At 48.7% G+C, this 16,518-nt stretch overlaps 1 protein-coding gene across 1 annotated transcript in view; it reads left to right on the top strand.

Moving 5' to 3' along the window:
- The window catches only part of SQLE (squalene epoxidase), a 64,580-nt gene that overhangs the window by 22,898 nt on the left and 25,164 nt on the right, over positions 1-16,518 (top strand). The window lies entirely within an intron of this gene.

Here is a 16,518-nt window from a genome sequence, read left to right as displayed (position 1 = left end):
ACTCATACCAGCCACACCAATCACACCGTACAACTTGTGATCTGAACCCAGTTAACAGTATGATAACACAAACGAAGTAGCCTCTGAACAGATGGCTCACAACAACAGTAATAACCCGATTTTTGTAACAATAACTATGTACAAGCATTGCAGACAATCCGCACTTGGGATGGGCGCCCAGCATCCACTACGGACTATGAGAAATAGAATTATCGGTAAGTAAATTCTTATTTTCTCTAACGTCCTAGTGGATGCTGGGACTCCGTCAGGACCATGGGGATTATACCAAAGCTCCCAAACGGGCGGGAGAGTGCGGATGACTCTGCAGCACCGAATGAGAGAACTCCAGGTCCTCTTTAGCCAGAGTATCAAATTTGTAAAATTTTACAAACGTGTTCTCCCCTGACCACGTAGCTGCTCGGCAAAGTTGTAATGCCGAGACTCCTCGGGCAGCCGCCCAGGATGAGCCCACTTTCCTTGTGGAATGGGCCTTTACAGATTTAGGCTGTGGCAGGCCTGCCACAGAATGTGCAAGTTGGATTGTACTACATATCCAACGTGCAATCGTCTGTTTAGACGCAGGAGCACCCAACTTGTTGGGTGCATACAATGTAAACAACGAGTCAGATTTTCTGACTCCAGCTGTCCTTGAAATATATATTTCTCTATCGTCCTAAGTGGATGCTGGGGTTCCTGAAAGGACCATGGGGAATAGCGGCTCCGCAGGAGACAGGGCACAAAAAAGTAAAGCTTTACTAGGTCAGGTGGTGTGCACTGGCTCCTCCCCCTATGACCCTCCTCCAGACTCCAGTTAGATTTTGTGCCCGAACGAGAAGGGTGCAATCTAGGTGGCTCTCCTAAAGAGCTGCTTAGAGAAAGTTTAGTTTAGGTTTTTTTCTTTACAGTGAGTCCTGCTGGCAACAGGATCACTGCAACGTGGGACTTAGGGGGAAAGTAGTAAACTCACCTGCATGCAGAGTGGATTTGCTGCTTGGCTACTGGACACCATTAGCTCCAGAGGGATCGAACACAGGCCCAGCCGTGGAGTCCGGTCCCGGAGCCGCGCCGCCGACCCCCTTGCAGATGCTGAAGCGTGAAGAGGTCCGGAAACCGGCGGCTGAAGACTCCTCAGTCTTCATAAGGTAGCGCACAGCACTGCAGCTGTGCGCCATTTTCCTCTCAGCACACTTCACTGGGCAGTCACTGAGGGTGCAGAGCGCTGGGGGGGGGCGCTCTGAGAGGCAAATATAAACCTTATACAAGGCTAAAAATACCTCACATATAGCCCATAGGGGCTATATGGAGATATTTAACCCCTGCCTGACTGGAAAAATAGCGGGAGAAGAACCCGCCGAAAAAGGGGCGGGGCCTATCTCCTCAGCACACGGCGCCATTTTCTGTCACAGCTCCGCTGGTCAGAACGGCTCCCAGGTCTCTCCCCTGCACTGCACTACAGAAACAGGGTAAAACAGAGAGGGGGGGCACATTAATGGCTATATATATATATATTAAAGCAGCTATAAGGGAGCACTTAATATAAGGATATCCCTTGTATATATAGCGCTTTGTGGTGTGTGCTGGCAGACTCTCCCTCTGTCTCCCCAAAAGGGCTAGTGGGTCCTGTCTTCATTAGAGCATTCCCTGTGAGTTTGCGGTGTGTGTCGGTACGTGGTGTCGACATGTATGAGGACGATATTGGTGTGGAGGCGGAGCAATTGCCAAATATGCAGATGTCACCCCCCAGGGGGTCGACACCAGAATGGATGCCTTTATTTGTGGAATTACGTGATGGTTTATCTTCCCTTAAACAGTCAGTTGAGGACATGAGGCGGCCGGACAATCAATTAATGCCTGTCCAGGCGCCTCAAACACCGTCAGGGGCTGTAAAACGCCCTTTGCCTCAGTCGGTCGACACAGACCCAGACACGGGCACTGATTCCAGTGACGACGGTAGAAATTCAAACGTATTTTCCAGTAGGGCCACACGTTATATGATTTTGGCAATGAAGGAGACGTTACATTTAGCTGATACTACAGATACCGTAAAACAGGGTATTATGTATGGTGTGAAAAAACTACAAACAGTTTTTCCTGAATCAGAAGAATTAAATGACGTGTGTGATGAAGCGTGGGTTGCTCCTGATAAAAAGTTGATAATTTCAAAAAAGTTATTGGCATTATACCCTTTCCCGCCAGAGGTTAGGGCGCGCTGGGAAACACCCCCTAAGGTGGACAAGGCGCTCACACGCTTATCCAAACAAGTGGCGTTACCCTCTCCTGAGACGGCCGCACTTAAGGATCCATCAGATAGAAAGATGGAAGTTATTCAAAAGAATATATACACACATGCAGGTGTTATACTACGACCAGCTATAGCAACTGCCTGGATGTGCAGTGCTGGAGTAGTTTGGTCAGAATCCCTGATTGAAAATATTGATACCCTAGATAGGGACAATGTTTTACTGTCGTTAGAACAAATAAAGGATGCATTTATCTATATGCGTGATGCACAGAGGGATATTTGCACACTGGCATCTCGGGTGAGTGCTATGTCCATTTCAGCCAGAAGAGCCTTATGGACACGACAGTGGACAGGCGATGCGGATTCAAAACGTCACATGGAGGTTTTGCCGTATAAAGGGGAGGAGTTATTTGGAGTTGGTCTATCAGACTTGGTGGCCACGGCTACTGCCGGGAAATCCACTTTTTTACCTCAAGTCACTCCCCAACAGAGAAAGGCACCGACCTTTCAACCGCAGCCTTTTCGCTCCTACAAAAATAAGAGAGCAAAGGGCTTGTCGTACCTGCCACGAGGCAGAGGAAGAGGGAAGAGACACCAACAGGCAGCTCCTTCCCAGGAACAGAAGCCCTCCCCGGCTCCTGCAAAAACCTCAGCATGACGCTGGGGCCTCTCAAGCGGACTCGGGGACAGTGGGGGGCCGTCTCAAAAATTACAGCGCGCAGTGGGCTCACTCGCAGGTAGACCCCTGGATCCGGCAGATAATATCTCAGGGGTACAGGTTGGAATTAGAGACGGATCCTCCTCATCGTTTCCTGAAGTCTGCCTTACCAACCGTCTCTTCCGAAAGGGAGAGGGTGTTGGAAGCCATTCACAAGCTGTACGCTCAGCAGGTGATAGTCAAAGTACCCCTATTACAACAAGGAAAGGGGTATTATTCCACTCTATTTGTGGTACCGAAGCCGGATGGCTCGGTAAGGCCTATTCTAAATCTGAAGTCCTTGAACCTCTACATAAAAAAGTTCAAGTTCAAGATGGAGTCACTCAGAGCAGTGATAGCGAACCTGGAAGAAGGGGACTTTATGGTATCCTTGGACATCAAGGATGCGTATCTACACGTTCCGATTTACCCCGCACACCAGGGGTACCTCAGGTTCATTGTTCAAAACTGTCACTATCAGTTTCAGACGCTGCCGTTCGGATTGTCCACGGCGCCTCGGGTCTTTACCAAGGTAATGGCCGAGATGATGATTCTTCTTCGAAGAAAAGGCGTATTAGTTATCCCATACTTGGACGATCTCCTAATAAGGGCAAGGTCCAGAGAACAGCTGGAGACAGCTTTAGCACTATCTCAAGAGGTGCTAAGACAACACGGGTGGATTCTGAATATTCCAAAATCCCATTTAATCCCGACAACTCGTCTGCTGTTCCTAGGAATGATTCTGGACACGGTTCAGAAAAAGGTTTTCCTTCCAGAGGAAAAAGCCAAGGAGTTATCCGATCTGGTCAGGAACCTCCTAAAACCAGGAAAAGTGTCAGTACATCAATGCACAAGAGTCCTGGGAAAAATGGTGGCTTCTTACGAAGCAATTCCATTCGGCAGATTCCATGCAAGAATATTCCAAAGGGATCTGTTGGACAAATGGTCAGGGTCGCATCTGCAGATGCACCTGCGAATAACCCTGTCACCAAAGACAAGGGTGTCACTTCTGTGGTGGTTGCAGAAGGCTCACCTATTAGAAGGCCGCAGATTCGGCATTCAGGATTGGATCCTGGTGACCACGGACGCCAGCCTGAGAGGCTGGGGAGCAGTCACACAAGGAAGAAACTTCCAGGGAGTATGGACGAGTCTGGAAAAGTCTCTTCACATAAACATTCTGGAACTAAGAGCAATCTACAATGCTCTAAGCCAGGCGGAACTTCTCCTGCAAGGAAAGCCGGTGTTGATTCAGTCGGACAACATCACGGCGGTCGCCCATGTAAACAGGCAGGGCGGCACAAGAAGCAGGAGTGCAATGGCAGAAGCTGCCAAGATTCTTCGCTGGGCGGAGAATCACGTGATAGCACTGTCAGCAGTGTTCATCCCGGGCGTGGACAACTGGGAAGCAGACTTCCTCAGCAGACACGATCTTCATCCGGGAGAGTGGGGTCTACATCCAGAAGTCTTCAACATGTTAATAGACCGTTGGGAAAGACCAATTGTAGACATGATGGCGTCTCGCCTCAACAAGAAACTGGACAAATATTGCGCCAGGTCAAGAGATCCACAGGCAATAGCTGTGGACGCACTGGTAACTCCTTGGGTGTACCAGTCAGTGTATGTGTTTCCTCCTCTGCCGCTCATACCAAAGGTATTGAAGATCATACGGCAAAGAAGAGTAAGAACAATACTAGTGGTTCCGGATTGGCCGAGAAGGACTTGGTATCCGGAACTTCAAGAGATGCTCACGGACGAACCGTGGCCTCTACCTCTGAGAAGGGACCTGCTACAGCAGGGTCCCTGTCTTTTTCAAGACTTACCGCGGCTGCGTTTGACGGCATGGCGGTTGAACGCCAGATCCTAAAAGGGAAAGGCATTCCAGAAGAAGTCATTCCTACCTTGATTAAGGCACGGAAGGAAGTCACCGTGAAACATTATCACCGCATTTGGCGAAAATATGTAGCGTGGTGCGAGGATCGGAGGGTTCCGACGGAGGAATTCCAACTGGGTCGTTTCCTACATTTCCTGCAATCAGGATTATCTATGGGTCTCAAATTGGGATCCATTAAGGTTCAAATTTCGGCCCTGTCAATATTCTTCCAAAAAGAATTGGCCTCTGTCCCTGAGGTCCAGACTTTTGTCAAGGGAGTACTGCATATACAGCCTCCTGTGGTGCCTCCGGTGGCACCGTGGGATCTAAATGTAGTTTTAGATTTCCTCAAATCCCATTGGTTTGAACCATTGAAAAAGGTGGATTTGAAATATCTCACATTGAAAGTGACTATGTTACTAGCCCTGGCCTCTGCCAGGAGAGTATCTGAATTGGCGGCTTTATCTTATAAAAGTCCTTATCTAATCTTCCATTCGGATAGGGCAGAACTGCGGACTCGTCCGCATTTTCTCCCTAACGTGGTATCAGCATTTCATCTGAACCAACCTATTGTGGTGCCTGCGGCCACTAGCGACTTGGAGGACTCCAAGTTGTTGGACGTTGTCAGAGCCTTAAAAATATACATTGCAAGGACGGCTGGAGTCAGAAAATCTGACTCGCTGTTTATATTGTATGCACCCAACAAGTTGGGCGCACCTGCTTCTAAGCAGTCGATTGCTCGTTGGATTTGTAACACAATTCAACTTGCACATTCTGTGGCAGGCCTGCCACAGCCTAAAACTGTAAAAGCCCACTCCACAAGGAAGGTGGGCTCATCTTGGGCGGCTGCCCGAGGGGTCTCGGCATTACAACTCTGCCGAGCAGCTACGTGGTCGGGGGAGAACACGTTTGTAAAATTTTACAAATTTGATACCCTGGCAAAGGAGGACCTGGAGTTCTCTCATTCGGTGCTGCAGAGTCATCCGCACTCTCCCGCCCGTTTGGGAGCTTTGGTATAATCCCCATGGTCCTTTCAGGAACCCCAGCATCCACTTAGGACGATAGAGAAAATAAGAATTTACTTACCGATAATTCTATTTCTCGGAGTCCGTAGTGGATGCTGGGCGCCCATCCCAAGTGCGGATTATCTGCAATACTTGTACATAGTTATTGTTAACTAATTCGGGTTATTGTTAAGGAGCCATCTTTAAGAGGCCCTTTCTGTTGTCATACTGTTAACTGGGTTTAGATCACAAGTTGTACGGTGTGATTGGTGTGGCTGGTATGAGTCTTACCCGGGATTCAAAATGCCTCCCTTATTGTGTATGCTCGTCCGGGCACAGTACCTAACTGGAGTCTGGAGGAGGGTCATAGGGGGAGGAGCCAGTGCACACCACCTGACCTAGTAAAGCTTTACTTTTTTGTGCCCTGTCTCCTGCGGAGCCGCTATTCCCCATGGTCCTTTCAGGAACCCCAGCATCCACTACGGACTCCGAGAAATAGAATTATCGGTAAGTAAATTCTTATTTTTTAATGCTCTGACAACGTCCAGTAACTTGGAGTCCTCCAAGTCGCTAGTAGCCGCAGGCACCACAATAGGCTGGTTCAAGTGAAATGCCGAAACCACCTTAGGGAGAAATTGAGGACGTGTCCTCAATTCTGCCCTGTCCGAATGGAATATCAGATATGGGCTTTTGTATGACAAAACTGCCAACTCCGAAACTCTCCTGGCTGAAGCCAGGGCCAACAGCATGGTTACCTTCCATGTAAGGTATTTTAAATCTACCGATTTTAAAGGCTCAAACCAATGAGATTTGAGAAAATTTAGAACCACGTTCAAATCCCACGGTGCCACTGGAGGCACTATTGGGGGTTGTATATGTAGTACACCTTTGACAAAAGTTTGTACTTCAGGCACTGACGCCAATTCCTTCTGGAAGAAAATTGATAAGGCCGAAATTTGAACTTTAATGGACCCCAATTTGAGGCCCATAGACAATCCTGCTTGCAGGAAATGTAAGAATCGACCCAATTGAAATTCTTCCGTTGGAGCCTTCTTGGCCTCACACCACGCAACATATTTTCTCCAAATGCGGTGATAATGTTGTGCGGTCACTTCTTTCCTGGCTTTAATTAAAGTAGGAATAACTTCCTCAGGAATGCCCTTCTCTTTTAGAATCCGGCGTTCAACCGCCATGCCGTCAAACGCAGCCGCGGTAAGTCTTGGAACATACAAGGTCCCTGCTGAAGCAGATCCCTTCTTAGAGGTAGAGGCCACGGATCCTCCGTGAGCATCTCTTGAAGTTCCGGATACCAAGTTCTTCTTGGCCAGTCCGGAGCTACCAGTATTGTTCTTACTCCTCTTTTCCGTATAATTCTCAGTACCTTTGGTATGAGAGGCAGAGGAGGGAACACATACACTGACTGGTACACCCACGGTGTTACCAGAGCGTCCACAGCTATTGCCTGAGGGTCTCTTGACCTGGCGCAATACCTGTCCAATTTTTTGTTGAGGCGAGACACCATCATGTCCACCTTTGGTTTTTCCCAACGGTTCACAATCATGTGGAAAACTTCTGGATGAAGTCCCCACTCTCCCGGGTGAAGGTCGTGTCTGCTGAGGAAATCGGCTTCCCAGTTGTCCACTCCCGGGATGAACACTGCTGACAGTGCTACGACATGATTCTCCGCCCAGCGCAGAATCCTTGCAGCTTCTGCCATTGCACTCCTGCTTCTCGTGCCGCCTTGTCGGTTTACGTGGGCGACTGCCGTGATGTTGTCGGACTGGATCAACACCGGCTGACCCTGAAGCAGCGATTTTGCCAGGCTTAGAGCATTGTAGATCGCTCTTAGCTCCAGTATATTTATGTGAAGAGACGTCTCCAGGTTTGACCACACGCCCTGGAAGTTTCTTCCCTTTGTGACTGCTCCCCAACCTCGTAGGCTGGCATCCGTAGTCACCAGGACCCAGTCCTGTATGCCGAATCTGCGGCCCACTAACAGATGGGCAGTCTGCAACCACCACAGGAGAGACAACCTTGTTCTCGGTGACAGTGTTATCCGCTGATGCATGTGCAGATGCGATCCGGACCATTTGTCCAGCAGATCCCACTGAAATGTTCGTGCATGGAATCTGCCGAATGGAATCGCTTCGTACGAAGCCACCATCTTTCCCAGGACTCTTGTGCATTGATGTACTGACACAGTTCCTGGTTTTAGGAGGTTCTTGACAAGTTCGGATAACTCCCTTGCTTTCTCTTCCGGGAGAAATACCTTTTTCTGAACCGTGTCCAGAATCATGCCCAGGAACAGCAGATGTGTTGTCGGGGTCAATTGAGATTTTGGAAGATTTAGAATCCACCCGTGTTGCTGAAGCACTACTTGTGTTAGCGCTACACCGACTTCCAGCTGTTCTCTGGACTTTGCCCTTATCAGGAGATCGTCCAAGTAAGGGATAATTAATACGCCTTTTCTTCGTAGAAGAACCATCATTTCGGTCATTACCTTGGTAAAGACCCGAGGGGCCGTGGACAACCCAAACGGCAGCGTTTGAAACTGATAATGACAGTCTTGTATCACGAACCTGAGATACCCTTGGTGTGAGGGGTAAATCGGGACATGTAGATAAGCATCTTTTATGTCCAAGGACACCATGAAGTCTCCTTCTTCCAGATTCGCTATCACTGCTCTGAGTGACTCCATCTTGAACTTGAATTTCTTTATGTACAGGTTCAAGGATTTCAGATTTAGAATAGGCCTTACCGAACCGTCCGGTTTCGGTACCACAAATAGTGTGGAATAATACCCCTTTCCCTGTTGTAGGAGGGGTACCTTGACTATCACCTGCTGAGAATACAGCTTGTGAATGGCTTCCAAAACCGACGTCCTTTCTGAGGGAGACGTTGGTAAAGCAGACTTTAGGAACCGGCGAGGGGGAGACCTTTCGAACTCCAGCATGTAACCCTGAGATACTATCTGCAGGACCCACGGGTCCACTTGTGAGTGAACCCATTGATTGCTGAAAATCTTGAGTCGACCCCCCACCGTTCCTGAGTCCGCTTGTAAAGCCCCAGCGTCATGCTGATGGCTTTGTAGAAGCCGGGGCGGGCTTCTGTTCCTGGGCAGGGGCTGCTTGCTGCCCTTTCTTACCCTTTCCTCTGCCTCGCGGCAGATAAGACTGTCCTTTTGGTCGCTTTTTATAGGAGCGAAAGGACTGCGGCTGAAAAGACGGTGTCTTTTTCTGTTGGGAGGGGGTCTGAGGTAAAAAAGTGGATTTGCCGGCAGTTGCCGTGGCCACCAGGTCCGAAAGACCGACCCCAAACAATTCCTCTCCTTTATATGGCAATACTTCCATATGCCTCTTGGAATCCGCATCACCTGACCACTGTCGCGTCCATAAACTTCTTCTGGCAGATATGGACATCGCGCTTACTCTTGATGCTAGAGTACAAACATCCCTCTGAGCATCTCGCATATAAAGGAAAGCATCCTTTAATTGCTTTAGAGTCAATAAAATACTGTCCCTATCCAGGGTATCAATATTTTCAGTCAGAGAATCCAACCACACTACCCCAGCACTGCACATCCAGGCTGAGGCTATTGCCGGTCGCAGTATAACACCAGTATGTGTGTATATACTCTTCAGTGTAGTTTCCAGCCTCCTATCTGCTGGATCCTTGAGGGCGGCCGTATCAGGAGACGGCAACGCCACTTGCTTTGATAAACGTGTGAGCGCCTTATCCACCCTAGGGGGTGTTTCCCAGCGCGCCCTAACCTCTGGTGGGAAAGGGTATAATGCCAATAACTTCTTGGAAATTAGCAGTTTTCTATCGGGGTTAACCCACGCTTCATCACACACGTCATTCAATTCCTCTGATTCTGGAAAAAATACAGGTAGTTTTTTCACCCCCCACATAATACCCCTTTTTGAGGTACCAGCAGTATCAGAGATCTGCAAAGCCTCCTTCATTGCCGTGATCATATAACGTGTGGCCCTATTGGAAAATACGTTTGTTTCTTCACCGTCGACACTAGATTCATCTGTGTCGGTACCCGTGTCGACTGACTGAGGTAAAGGACGTTTTACAGCCCCTGACGGTGTCTGAGACGCCTGAACCGGTACTAACTGGTTTGCCGGGCGTCTTATTTCGTCAACTGACTTTTGTAATGTGCTGACATTATCACGTAATTCCATAACTAAAGCCATCCATTCCGGTGTCGACTCCCTAGGGGGTGACATTACCATCATCGGCAATTGCTCTGCCTCCACACCAACATCGTCCTCATACATGTCGACACACACGTACCGACACACAGCAGCCACACAGGGAATGCTCTAATCGAAGACAGGACCCCCTAGCCCTTTGGGGAGACAGAGGGAGAGTTTGCCAGCACACACCAAAAGCGCTATAAATGTATATAAACAACCCTAGAAGGTGTTGTTTACTATATATGCGCTCTTAATATATAAATATCGCCAATTTATGCCCCCCTTCTCTTTGTTACCCTGTTTCTGTAGTGCAGTGCAGGGGAGAGACCTGGGAGCCTTCCTCACCAGCGGAGCTGAGCAGGAAAATGGCGCTGAGTGCTGAGGAGAATAAGCTCCGCCCCTTTTTCGGCGGGCTTTTCCCCGGTTTTTAAGAAACTGGCCTGGGTTAAAATACATACATATAGCCTTAATGGCTATATGTGATGTATTTATTTTGCCACTAAAGGTAATTATATTGCTGCCCAGGGCGCCCCCAGCAGCGCCCTGCACCCTCCGTGACTGAGTCAGTGAGCCGTGTGACAACAATGGCGCACAGCTGCCGTGCTGTGCGCTACCTTCAAGAAGACTGAGGAGTCTTCTGCCGCCTGCTTTCCGGACCTCCGTTCTGCCGTCTCTTCAGCGTCTGTAAGGGGGATCGGCGGCGCGGCTCCGGGACGAACCCCAGGCTGACCTGTGTTCCGACTCCCTCTGGAGCTAAGTGTCCAGTAGCCTAAGACTCCAATCCATCCTGCACGCAGGTGAGTTGGAAATCTCTCCCCTAAGTCCCTCGATGCAGTGATCCTGTTGCCAGCAGGAATCACTGAGATTGAAACCTAAAAAAAAACTTTTCTAAACAGCTCTTTAGGAGAGCCACCTAGATTGCACCCTCTCGGACGGGCACAAAAACCTAACTGAGGCTTGGAGGAGGGTCATAGGGGGAGGAGCCAGTACGCACCATGTGACCTAAAAGCTTTTTTAGATGTGCCCTGTCTCCTGCGGAGCCCGCTATTCCCCATGGTCCTGACGGAGTCCCAGCATCCACTAGGACGTTAGAGAAATACAGTATCTCCATGAAAGTATAATACAGTATCTCCATGAAAGTATAATGCAGTATCTCCATGAAAGTATAATACAGTATCTCCATGAAAGTATAATACAGTATCTCCATGAAAGTATAATGCAGTATCTCCATGAATGTATAATGCAGTATCTCCATGAAAGTGTAATACAGTATCTCCATGAATGTATAATGCAGTATCTCCATGAAAGTATAATACAGTATCTCCATGAAAGTATAATACAGTATCTCCATGAAAGTATAATACAGTATCTCCATGAATGTATAATGCAGTATCTCCATGAAAGTATAATACAGTATCTCCATGAAAGTATAATACAGTATCTCCATGAATGTATAATACAGTATCTCCATGAAAGTATAATACAGTATCTCCATGAAAGTATAATACAGTATCTCCATGAAAGTATAATGCAGTATCTCCATGAATGTATAATGCAGTATCTCCATGAATGTATAATACAGTATCACCATGAATGTATAATACAGTATCTCCATGAAAGTATAATACAGTATCTCCATGAAAGTATAATACAGTATCTCCATGAAAGTATAATGCAGTATCTCCATGAAAGTATAATGCAGTATCTCCATGAAAAGTATAATACAGTATCTCCATGAAAGTATAATACAGTATCTCCATGAAAGTATAATACAGTATCTCCATGAAAGTATAATGCAGTATCTCCATGAAAGTATAATACAGTATCTCCATGAAAGTATAATACAGTATCTCCATGAATGTATAATACAGTATCTCCATGAATGTATAATACCGTATCTCCATGAAAGTATAATACAGTATCTCCATGAAAGTATAATACAGTATCTCCATGAAAGTATAATACAGTATCTCCATGAATGTATAATACAGTTTCTCCATGAATGTATAATACAGTTTCTCTAACGTCCTAGTGGATGCTGGGGACTCCGTAAGGACCATGGGGAATAGACGGGCTCCGCAGGAGACAGGGCACTTTAAGAAAGAATTAGGAATTCTGGTGTGCACTGGCTCCTCCCTCTATGTCCCTCCTCCAGACCTCAGTTTGAATCTGTGCCCGGACGAGCTGGGTGCTACTTAGTGAGCTCTCCTGAGCTTGCTAATAAGAAAGTATTTTGTTAGGATTTTTTATTTTCAGAGAGATCTGCTGGCAACAGACTCTCTGCTACGTGGGACTGAGGGGAGAGAAGCAGCCCTACTCACTAGAAGATAGGTCCTGCTTCTTAGGCTACTGGACACCATTAGCTCCAGAGGGATCGTACACAGGAACGCACCCTTGGTCGTCCGATCCCGGAGCCGCGCCGCCGTCCCCCTCGCAGAGCCAGAAGACAGAAGCCGGCGTGAGAAGCAAGTAGACTTCGAAATCGGCGGCAGAAGACTCCAGTCTTCATCTGAGGTAGCGCACAGCACTGCAGCTGTGCGCCATTGCTCCACACTAAACCCACACACTCCGGTCACTGTAGGGTGCAGGGCGCCCTGGGCAGCAATTGGGTACCTCATGGCAAAAGCAGCATATATACAGTTGGGCACTGTATATATGCATGAGCCCCCGCCATTATTTTACACACAAAACGCGGGACAGAAGCCCGCCGCTGAGGGGGCGGAGCTTCTTCCTCAGCACTCACCAGCGCCATTTTCTCTCCACAGCTCCGCTGAGAGGAAGCGCCCCAGGCTCTCCCCTGCAGAAACACGGTAGAAAGAGGGTGAAAAGAGAGGGGGGGCACATAAATTTGGCGCAAAAACTGATATACAGCAGCTACTGGGTAAACACTAAGTTACTGTGTGATTCCTGGGTCATTTAGCGCTGGGGTGTGTGCTGGCATACTCTCTCTCTGTCTCCAAAAGGCCTTGTGGGGGAACTGTCTTCAAATAGAGCATCCCCTGTGTGTGTGGTGTGTCGGTACGCTTGTCTCGGCATGTTTGACGAGGAAGGCTATGTGGAAACAGAGCGGGTACAAATGAACGTGGGGTCGCCGCCGACGGCACCGACACCCGATTGGATGGATATGTGGAAGGTTTTAAATGATAATGTAAATTCCTTGCATAAGAGGTTGGATAAAGCTGAAGCCTTTGGACAGTCAGGGTCTCAACCCATGCCTGATCCTACAGCGCAGAGGCCGTCAGGGTCTCAGAAGCGCCCACTATCCCAAATTGTTGACACAGATATCGACACGGATTCTGACTCCAGTGTCGATGGCGATGATGCAAAGTTACAGCCTAAAATGGCTAAAGCCATCCGCTACATGATTATAGCAATGAAAGATGTGTTACACATCACAGAGTAAACCCCAGTCCCTGACAAGAGGGTTTATATGTATGGGGAGAAAAGGCAAGAGGTGACCTTTCCCCCTTCACATGAATTAAATGAGTTATGTGAAAAGGCTTGGGAATCTCCAGATAGGAAAATGCAGATTCCCAAACTGATGCTTATGGCGTATCCTTTCCCGCCAACGGACAGGTTACGCTGGGAATCCTCCCCTAGGGTGGACAAAGCTTTAACACGCTTATCTAAGAGGGTAGCCCTGCCGTCACAGGATACGGCCACCCTAAAAGATGCTGCAGATAGAAAGCAGGAGGGTATCCTGAAATCCATTTATGCACATTCAGGTACCCTGCTAAGGCCGGCAATTGCGTCGGCCTGGATGTGTAGTGCTGTAGCAGCATGGACAGATACCTTATCTGAGGAACTTGATACCTTGGACAAGGATACTATAATACTGACCCTGGGGCATATAAAAGACGCTGTCCTATATATGAGAGATGCCCAAAGAGGCATTAGCCTACTGGGATCTAGAATAAATGCTATGTCGATTTCTGCCAGAAGGGTCCTGTGGACTCTGCAATGGACAGGCGATGCCGACTCAAAAAGGCACATGGAGGTTTTACCGTATAAGGGTGAGGAATTGTTTGGGGACGGTCTCTCGGACCTGGTCTCCACAGCTACGGCTGGAAAGTAAAATTTTTTGCCATATATTCCCTCACAACCTAAGAAAGCACCGTATTACCAAATGCAGTCCTTTCGATCACAAAGAGGCCAGAAAGTCCGAGGTGCGTCCTTTCTTGCCAGAGGCAGGGGTAGAGGAAAGAAGCTGCACAATACAGCTAGTTCCCAGGAACAGAAGTCCTCCCTGGCTTCCACTAAATCCACCGCATGAGGCTGGGGCTCCACAGGCGGAGCCAGGCCCGGTGGGGGCGCGTCTCCGAAATTTCAGCCACAAGTGGGTTCACTCTCGGGTGGATCCCTGGGCTATAGAGATTGTATCTCAGGGATACAAGCTGGAATTCGAAGTGATGCCCCCTCACCGTTACCTCAAATCGGCCCTGCCAGTTTCCCCCATAGAGAGGGAAATAGTATTAACTGCAATTCACAAATTGTATCTCCAGCAGGTGGTGGTAAAGGTTCCCCTCCTTCAACAGGGCAGGGGTTACTATTCGACAATGTTTGTGGTACCGAAACCGGACGGTTCGGTCAGACCCATATTGAATTTAAAATCCCTGAACATATACCTGAAAAGGTTCAAGTTCAAGATGGAATCGCTCAGAGCGGTCATCGCAAGCCTGGAGGAGGGGGATTTTATGGTGTCTCTGGACATAAGGATGCTTACCTTCATGTCCCCATTTATTCGCCTCATCAGGAGTACCTCAGATTTGTGGTACAGGATTGTCATTACCAATTCCAGACGTTGCCGTTTGGTCTATCCACGGCACCGAGAATATTTACCAAGGTAATGGCAGAAATGATGGTGCTCCTGCGAAAGCAAGGAGTCACAATTATCCCATACTTGGACGATCTCCTCATAAAGGCGAGGTCCAGAGAGCAGTTGCTGATCAGTGTAGCACGCTCTCGGGAAGTGTTACAACAGCACGGCTGGATTCTGAATATTCCAAAGTCGCAGCTGATTCCTACGACGCGTCTGCCCTTCCTGGGCATGATTCTGGACACAGACCAGAAGAAGGTTTTTCTCCCGACGGAAAAGGTGCAGGAACTTATGACACTGGTCAGAGACCTCTTAAAACCAAAACAGGTGTCGGTGCATCACTGCACGAGAGTCCTGGGAAAGATGGTGGCGTCATACGAGGCCATTCCCTTCGGCAGGTTCCATGCGAGGACCTTTCAGTGGGATCTGTTGGACAAGTGGTCCGGATCGCATCTACAGATGCATCGGCTGATCACCCTATCCCCCAGGGCCAGGGTGTCTCTTCTGTGGTGGCTGCAGAGCACTCACCTTCTCGAGGGCCGCAGATTCGGCATTCAGGACTGGGTCCTGGTGACCACGGATGCAAGCCTCCGATGGTGGGGGGCAGTCACACAGGGAAGAAATTTCCAAGGTCTGTGGTCAAGTCAGGAGACTTGCCTTCACATCAATATCCTGGAACTAAGGGCCATATACAACGCCCTAGGTCAAGCGGAGACCCTGCTTCGTGACCAATCGGTGCTGATTCAATCAGACAACATCACCGCAGTGGCTCATGTAAACCGCCAAGGCGGCACAAGGAGCAGGGTGGCGATGGCGGAAGCCACCAGAATTCTTCGATGGGCGGAGAATCACGTACGAGCACTGTCAGCAGTGTTCATTCCGGGAGTGGACAACTGGGAAGCAGACTTCCTCAGCAGGCACGACCTCCACCCGGAAGAGTGGGGACTTCATCAAGAAGTCTTCAAGCAGATTGCAAGGAGATGGGAACTGCCACAGGTGGACATGATGGCATCCCGCCTCAACAAAAAGCTACAGAGATATTGCGCCAGGTCAAGAGACCCTCAGGCGATAGCTGTAGACGCACTCGTGACACCGTGGGTGTTCCGGTCGGTTTATGTGTTTCCTCCTCTTCCTCTCATACCCAAGGTGCTGAGAATCATAAGAAAAAGAGGAGTGAGAGCAATACTCATTGTTCCGGATTGGCCAAGAAGTACTTGGTATCCAGAACTGCAAGAAATGCTCACAGAAGACCCATGGCCTCTGCCTCTAAGGCAGGATCTGTTGCAGCAGGGGCCCTGTCGGTTCCAAGACTTACCGCGGCTGCGTTTGACGGCATGGCGGTTGAACGCCGGATCCTAGCAGAAAAAGGGATTTCGGATGAGGTTATTCCTACGCTAATAAAGGCTAGTAAGGTTGTGACGGCTAAACATTATCACCGTATATGGCGAAAATATGTTATGTTGCTTGGTGTGAGGCCAGGAATGCCCCTACAGAGGAATTCCAGCTGGGCCATTTCCTTCACTTCCTACAGGCGGGAGTGACTTTGGGCCTAAAATTGGGGTCCATTAAGGTCCAGATTTCGGCCCTATCCATTTTCTTTCAAAAAGGACTGGCTTCTCTTCCTGAAGTTCAGACATTTGTAAAGGGAGTGCTGCATATTCAGCCCCCGTTTGTGCCTCCAGTG

This window comes from Pseudophryne corroboree, chromosome 5 (genome assembly GCF_028390025.1).
Source record: "Pseudophryne corroboree isolate aPseCor3 chromosome 5, aPseCor3.hap2, whole genome shotgun sequence".
Lineage (NCBI taxonomy): Eukaryota > Metazoa > Chordata > Amphibia > Anura > Myobatrachidae > Pseudophryne > Pseudophryne corroboree.
Note: the sequence above shows the minus strand (reverse complement) of the source record. Positions and strands in the feature narration are given on the sequence as shown.